Source organism: Artibeus jamaicensis, unplaced genomic scaffold, assembly GCF_021234435.1.
Source record: "Artibeus jamaicensis isolate MK-2021 breed Jamaican fruit bat unplaced genomic scaffold, CSHL_Jam_final scaffold_369, whole genome shotgun sequence".
Classification (NCBI taxonomy): Eukaryota; Metazoa; Chordata; class Mammalia; order Chiroptera; family Phyllostomidae; genus Artibeus; species Artibeus jamaicensis.
The window spans coordinates 45933491-45940502 of NW_026522042.1; the positions used below are offsets into that span (position 1 = coordinate 45933491).

Genomic DNA, 7012 nt, shown 5'->3' on the forward strand with positions numbered 1-7012 from the left:
GTGTGGTTGCCTCTTATGCACCCCCAACCAGCGACCTGGCCTGCAACCCAGGCATGTGCCCTGACTGGGAATCGAACCAGTCACCCTTTAATTTTCAAGCCGGTGCTCAACCCACTGGGCCATACCAGCCAGGACTCTGGATATTTTTTATTGAATTATCTGGAAACTTGCTTCAGTTCTTAACATCATTTTGTGTGAATATGTGCAACCTCTGTTCACAGGGTACTTAAATCATTCCTGACTTGGGCCTTCCTACTGACATACTCTTCTTTCTTAAAATCAATATCAGGAGCTTTATAACCATTTAGAGCTCAGAACTATACACATCTAAGGTTTGAGATGAACAAGCCAGCATTAAGAAATCACAAAGGAATGACACCAATGCATGTATACAGTTGGGTTCCCAAGGAGACAATATTTAGTCAGTCATACCCACGTCTTCTGCACGATGATTATCCCCGTTCACTTGGGATTCTCCCAGTGCATCACCAGGTCCCTTTTCCTCTGAACATTCTTTTGTGTTAGGGGAACCTGGTTCTGTTGGTTTCTTCTCCTCTTCTTTCTCTTTATCGCTGTCACACCCTGATCCTCTTCGTCACAACCCCCCACGTAACCTGCTTTGCTTTTACATCTTCATCACTCTTGGGTTTTCTTTTCTTTTCCTTATCTTTACTTTTTTCTTCTTCCTTGTTGACCACTCTCTTTCATGTCTGCCTCTTCCTTTGTCTTTCTCTTTCTTCTCCTTTCTACACCTCCTAGGGGAGGGTGAGCCAGACCATTTTCTTTCCGGAGACCTAGGCTCTTTAGGAGGTCTTGCACCACTCCTGCTTCTTCATTGTAATCCCTCTCTGTTTGCACTTCCGGGCCATCTGGCTGCACTATAACTTCTTGGTGGTGTTTTGGAATGTTTCTTTTCTTTGCCTTCTTTCTTTTTTTTTCTCTGTTTGTTGATGTGCTCTTGACATTCTACCTCTCTCTCTGGAATGAGATCTCCTCCACCTTGGACTTCTGGATCGTTGCCTACTCCTTGACTTAGAATGTGATCTCCTTCTCAATCTGCTTCTTGATAATGATATATTCCTTATACCATAAAGTGTATAGAAAGAAGCCAATTAGCCAGATTAATGGACCATAAGCTGAGAGAAACCCTATGATAAAGTACTTCTTTCTGTATTATTGATTTATACTACAGATTCAATCCTATCCTCTATGCCTATTCCACTTGGTACATCTCTCCAACATAATTCAGAATACTTATAAGCTTTGCCTTTGCCCTACTTGAACAAAATTCTAAAAGTACACTTGGTTGTCCATATAACTCCCTGAAATACCTCCAATTTAGTTAATTCTCTGAATACAAAGATGTCTTTTCAATGTCAAAGTTAATAAAATTTCTTGTTTGATATCAGTTTAACAAGTAACCTATTGGTTGACTGAATCTGACTTTTCAATTGATAGTCTTGCCTCTCTGTCTGAGGATGACACGTGTCATTGTACAGAATGGAAAGGCCACCTGGCCAGAGCAACCCTGCTGGATAAGGAAGAACGCCGGTGTGCTTGCAGCAGTGGTGCTCGACATTGAACTATGTCGAATGCTGTCAAAATAAAAGCTCCTCCAACAAAACATCTCCTTCAGATGCACGTCGAGTATTTCTCTGTCATCTCGGTGCTGTCTCCCCATGACGATGAGTGGTTATGACATGGCCTTCCTTCGCCCCCGGCGTCCTCCCTGAGTGGTGGGAAGGATGTGGGTGACACCCTCATGCAGGGTAAGTGACGTGTAATTTCAGAAATGAGATGGAAGCCCCTTTTCAAAAGACAGCGCAATTGCCTGTGAGCTTTCTTTTATTATAACACATCATTGCATTATTTCCTAATTACATATTTCCCAAGCCATCTGTTTCGTCTACTTGACAGAGAGCTCCTCCTGGGCATGAGCCGTGCGGGCCTTATTGATCTTTATACCCCCAATGGCCTGTACAGAGACTGACACAAAGTGAGCACTTGATAAATATTTGTTAAATGAATGAATGGAAAATTAAATGAATGGATACTGAAGGGAGGAAGGAATTCAAGATTTGAATGCCCATGTTCTTCTGGGTAAAGAGGTCTGGCAAAACCAAGAGCCGCTTTAGCAGCATCTTTTGGTCAGACTGGTTATCACGGCCTGTCTGCACTGCAGCGTGACAGGCGACTACTGGGATTTCCAGGTCTTAGGAGTTTGTTCTCCCTGGATTTTCCGAAAAGTCGAACTAAAATTTATAGCCCATTCAATAGTGAGCTTAGTTTTACTTTTTGTACTTTGATGTTTAACATCCCCTTCTTCCAGATACTAAATACTTTCTTTCTGATGTGACGATCTTCATTAAATGAGCATTTCTCCTCTATTTATCTTCTCTGTCACTTTAAAACACATCAGTACTTCCTGTCTTTACTGCCCGATATTGTTCTAATTAAATTTCTTCTTTAGGAAATGTATAGATGTGATTATATATATAAATATATATATAATATATTATATATAAGAATATATATATTCTTTTGTTTCCTTTTTTCTGTAATTTGTTGCCAAAGCCTCAGATATAAAAGCTGTCCTTGACCCCTAAATTTACATTCAGTTCCCACAGCCATTTTCTCAGCTGGCCTGCCTGCCGGCATCTTTAAAACATTCCTAGAATTGCTCCTTGCTGAGACAAAAACCCACGTGCACACCTTAATCTTGACTTAGCTCAACAGTTCCAATTTTTCCATATATGGTCCACATACGCCCCTGTTGTCTGAAGGTCTACAGATGTAAATCCTGTCTGTTGCACCTCGAAGGAGTGCATGCCTCACTTCCTTGCCTGTCCTTATCTCCTCTGTCATTTGGGACTTCTCTAGCCCAGATTCCTTCTTCAAATCCGGTGTCGCTCTTCAGGTTCTTTCATTAGAGCCAGTGATCACATGTGGAGACTTGGGTTTTGTTTTGTTTTCCCCCCAGCTCTTCTACTGACATGATAAAAAGCTGGAGACAAGGTATTGAACTTGACTCTCTCAGTAAGTACAAAGCAGGGATTTAAAATACTTGGCATTCATCCACTTTGGGGTGTAGTCTAAGGTTGAATGAGTTTATAACCATAGTAAAGAATTTATTATTATGGATCTATTTTAGCAGTACTATAATTTTACTGATGATGTTAATGGAGCTCATAATAATACTGGAAAAATACATTAGCAGGCATGGAAGCTCAGAAAGGCTCTATTATTATGGTCTTTAAGAATCATCTGCCTACTGTGCTCCCTACCTTCTCAAAACCCTACTGGACTTTTTTTTTTTTTTTAGCGAGTATTAAACTGCGCAGCAATTAATTTTTCTCCCACCACTTTATGTGAGTTGGCTTTGTCCCAATGAGATTACAAGACCCTTGGAAATAAGGTTCTTGCTTATTCTTTTCCTCTGCAGCACCAGCTTTGGGACACCTTGTGCAAGTTCTCAACAATTTGGATGGGCAACATTATTTTATCCTGATGATTTTCTTTATCATAGTGAATGAAGGATGGTGTATGACTTTAATGAGACTGCAAAGCTGAACAATTATTAAGTTCAACTCCCCTTTATTGTATCTCTGGAAAAATTAATTGCTCCAAGCATCCCCTCCCCAACCCCGCGGCCCCTAAAACCCTGAACCCAGGTCCCAGCAATTCTGTGTATTCAAGCGGGATGTTCCAAGAGAGACCCTCCCCAGCAGGGCTCCTGCATGCAGGAGTGGATGCCTCGTGGGGCACGTCTCTTTTCCACTCCCCGTGTTTCCTGGCCACTTTCCTCTCCAGCCTTCCCACTTTGTAGGTCAACCCCTGAAAAATGCCACATTTATCTGACACAAGGCACAATGACCCGCCCCCTTCCCCCATCCACCTCCACACGCAGCTGTACAGCCGCGTGGTCTAACAGCTCTTGTCTGCTGCGGAAGGGAAAGAGAAAATTCCTTTTATTCACAGAGTAGCTGCTCTGGCTCCAGGATTGCTCTACTGGTTGCTTTACCAAGTCTCTGCGTGTGTGCCTGTGTGTATTTCTTCCCAAATCTCTCTCCCTCTCCGCCTCCCACGCTCTCGCTCTTTCTCTCTCATGAAGGAGGGTCAGGTGTGGGGAAGTGACGTGCTGGTAACTGTGTAACATTTGAACCGTTCGCCAGTCTTCACGGTGGCGTCTGAACCACCACGTCAGAGGTCAGGTTTGGAACGTGACATCCCGGAGCAGAGGTCAGATGAGGGGCGCGCAATCCAGTCCAGCAAGCAGAGTGGAGCTGGCTCCGGGCTGAGGGACAGCAGGTAGCAGCTCAAAACTCTCCCAAAGTTTCTAGGAAACCAACTCATGCAAAGTAAGCATAAATTGGGCTTTTTATTTTTTTGCATCTTTCTTTAAAATGTTGACCGGAGTCCCTTGTTATACACGGAGGACCAACTATTTACCCCAAAGCAGAATATGCCACCCTCTGCCAAGGTCCATTACAGACAAGGCGCTGACTTGGACTGTGACGAACATTTTTCTCCAGTTTCTTCAATGTAAATAAAGCATGTGGGGTAGTTTTAATGGAAGGCACTTAATAAAAAATAAATAGTACCTTCAGACCATTCCTGCAGACGACTTCCTGACAATCCCTGGAAGTGTGACTAGCCCATAAGCTAATTATCCTGTAAATTTCCTTTTCTCCCCCAGTGTGAAGGTGAGATCTAATTTGAAAGATTAAAATCTTTGCGTGATTACAGTATATAGTAATTGTTAAGCTCTGTAGTTACATGCTCAATAGCTACTAAGTACAAAGAATTACAAGGTGATTTGTGCCTGTAAGATAAATTCCAAGAATTTCGCTTTTACAAAAGGCAAGGAAGTGGAGGTGGCAGAACAACAGATGTGCTAAGTGAAGCAACTGATCGTGAACTTCATGAAAGAGAAACTTGGGGGTCTTTCAATTCACAGACAGGACAAGTTGCAGAATGCCTTCCGGTGCAATTCTTAGGTTGTGCTAAACTTTATTTACATAAAAGCACTGCTCAAGTGGGTGAAGTTATCTCAGGAGCATTTAGCCTAAATTTCTGGAGGAGTTCCAAATGCCTGCTCTTCTCACAGTCCAGGAACCAACCAAACCATGTGTTCATCACTTTCAGGCACACAAAAAGCCCAGTCTGATCAATCCTAGAGCAATGATATGAGATTATATATGTAAAGATTTTAAAGAAAAAAAAAGAATAAAGTTTTCAGTACTTATGTTTCCTACTCCACTACCATTTGGTTTTGTGCCAGCCATTCTTTCTCTACCTCGGTAGATCGCACCGGAAAATTCACTCATTAAACAAATATTTGCTCAGCACCCAGTGCATACCAGGCTTCTGTTCTTGGCAGCGGGGACATGATGACAAATAAAATAGACAAGGCCTTTGCTCTCATGGACTCAGAGTCCAACAGGAAAGAAAGATTACGAACGCAGGCACTACTTCCAAGTCCTGTGAAAGAGAGGGGCAGCATACCCTGGAGCGTGTGGGGTCTATCCTAATTTAGGAGTCAAGGAAAGCATCTACAAGGAAGTGATACTTAGTCTGAGACCTTAAGGTTGAGTAGACAGTAATAGCTGAGGGGTGGGGGAGCAGGGCAGTCTTTTCTCCAGGCAACAAGGAGTTTCCAAAGCTATTGTCTTTTAGTGTCTCTCCCTCAAAATTACGAAGATCCCTAGCTCAGTCAGCTTGTTCTAGCTAAGATTTCTTTAGGTATCTGCAGGTATAATTCTAAGAGAACAAGAAATATCAGACCTGATAAAAACTGGGCCTTTATGTAAACAGGCGATATCAGAGTCACTAAAAATTAAAACTCAGAGTGGCCTGGGAGGGCCGTTCCAGCAACCATTCGGTGGAGGTGTCCGTGAGCCTGGCTTCCCTAGTCCGCCCAGGCCAGAAAAGGTGGACAGGGCTGAGTCAAAGGGAATCTTTCATTTTTACTTTTTTAGAATCCTGATTTGAAATTGCCTTCAGAATTATTTTCTGAATTTCCTTCATTCACAGTGCAACTGACATTACCCAGGCTGGCTAGGATTCCTAGTCCCCTATTTTGACCTGCCCTGCTTGGAGAGGGCTCCCTGGAGGAAGCTTCTCTCATCTCCAGGGCCAGTGGGCCGCCCTCATCCGTCCGTGTGCCCCGGGCTCTGAGACGGAAATGCAGAGGAAGGGAGGAGCTGTGGGGTAATCCAGCATTCCTGCAACAATCAATCACAAGGCATCTAAAGCTGCCTACTTCGATGGAGTCCAGCCTTACCTGCACAGGTTGGTCCTGACTCGGGTCTCCATGAACTGGCAGGCCATGCACAACCAATGCGGCCGAATTTGAGGGCCCTACTTCTCAAATCTGCATTTGAAAATCCATTTTGACTCCTTACTTGAAATTCAAATACACAGAACTTGTTCTATTTTTTTTAAAAACTAAGAAAAACGTCCCTGGCTGATGTGGCTCAGGAGACTGAGTGCCAGCCTGTGAACCAAAGGGTTACCGGTTCAATTCCCAGTCAGGACACATTCCTGGGTTGTGGCCCAGTCCCCAGTGGGGAGTGAGTGAGACACAAATACACTTTAATGTTCCTCTCCCTCCCTTTCTCTTTCTGAAAATAAATAAATAAAATCTTAAAAATACTCTAAGGAAGAAGGTTGCATAAAAGCAAAGTTAAACTGCAGATCTAATGAGATGAGATCCAACGAGACTCTGCCACAGCCTGCCCTGTGCACACAGTTCCCGACGCTGCTTTTCCAATGTGGTGCGAACGAGTCAAGTCTACAAAAGCATCCCCCGCGATTTAGAAAATTTTCACACTGTGGTCCCTTGCGTACAGAATGGCACTTATGTCAATATACTTTTGTTCATAAATTCCTAAGACGCTCATTTTCTGAGGTAGAATCAGCAGGGGGATTGATTACTCACTTAAAAAACACTCTTGGGCAGCTCAGCAACCATGAACTAATGTCTTTGGGAGATCGATACTTTTTCTGTCTC

The 7012-nt window shown here is 43.2% G+C and overlaps 1 pseudogene; it reads right to left on the bottom strand.

The window, feature by feature from the left end:
- Window positions 1-418: 418 nt before the first annotated feature.
- LOC119058077 (serine/arginine-rich splicing factor 11-like) lies at window positions 419-6330 on the bottom strand (annotated as a pseudogene).
- Window positions 6331-7012: the final 682 nt, after the last annotated feature.